This window comes from Asparagus officinalis, chromosome 9 (genome assembly GCF_001876935.1).
Source record: "Asparagus officinalis chromosome 9, Aspof.V1, whole genome shotgun sequence".
Taxonomy (NCBI): domain Eukaryota; kingdom Viridiplantae; phylum Streptophyta; class Magnoliopsida; order Asparagales; family Asparagaceae; genus Asparagus; species Asparagus officinalis.
In genome coordinates, this window is record NC_033802.1 from 36,062,489 (window position 1) to 36,063,747 (window position 1,259).

Below are 1,259 nucleotides of genomic sequence, written 5' to 3' on the forward strand. Positions count from 1 at the left end.
AAGTGCTATGATTTACAATATAGTGCTATACTTTGGCCAAATGGTGCTATACTTTCCCATAAGGTGCTATACTTTGCCCAGAAGCTTCAAAATTGCGCGAGGACCCCCCGTCGCGGTGGATGATTGGTCAATAACACGTGACGTAGGTCGTCGAGTGGTTTCGTCGCGGCGAAAAAAACTGATTTGATTTTACACACTTAAGGTGCAGAATTTTCAGAAAGCATAAGGTGCTATACTTTGCCAATAAGGTGCTATACTTTTCCAATAAAGTGCTATACTTTGCAATATAGTGCTATACTTTGGCCAAAAGGTGCTATACTTTCTCATAATGTGCTATACTTTACCCAGAAGCTTCAAAATTGCGCGAGGACCCCCCGTCGCGGTGGATGATTGGTCAATAAACACATCACCTAGGTCGTCGAGTGGTTTCATCGCGGCGAAAAAAACTGATTTGATTTTAGGCGCTCTTAAGCCGGGCATGAATTTAGAAAGGCATAAGTTCTATACTTTGGCGCATATGGTGGCTATAGCTTTTCTAATAAGTGCTATACTTTGCAATATAGTGGCTATCTTTGACCAAAGGTGGCTTGCTTTTCCCATAAGGTGGCTTTAGCTTTGCCGCTAGAAGCTTCAGAATTACGCAAGGACCCGCCGTCGGGCGGTGGATGATTGGTCCAATAACACGGTTGAGCGTAGGTGCGTGAGTTGTTTCGTCGCGCACGAAAAAACTGATTTGATTTAGGCACTTATAGTGGCAGACATTTCTAGAAAAGTATAAAGGTGCTAATATGTAGGCATATAAAATTGGCTTATCAGGTCCCTTAGGCATAGCTCGGCACATAACGACTGAACCAACTGGGCGACGAGATCGTCGAATGCGCCCGGCAGCGACGGAAATGGCGCACATACGGGCGTTCGGTCATGCACGGCCAGTGTTAAAGAATGGCAACAGAGTCTCATGCGCTAACCGAGAAGCAGTACTGCGGAGCGAATCAGCGATTCGATGCAGGATCAGTTTGTCGGACGTCGAACTCAGAAGGTGGTATTTACTAGGCAAATGATCAGCGAATCAGACTTAGCTGCGCATAATCAGATGGGAAAAATAAAGATCAGCAAATAGAGTCTTAATCACTGTCAAATCATGCACGTCAACCCGTATATCGTTAAAGAAGCTCGGAAAACGGGAGACAACACAAAGCGGAAACAGCAAACCAGAGGGGCTCGGCCAACCGGGAGCCGCCTGCAAGGTGGGTGCGGCA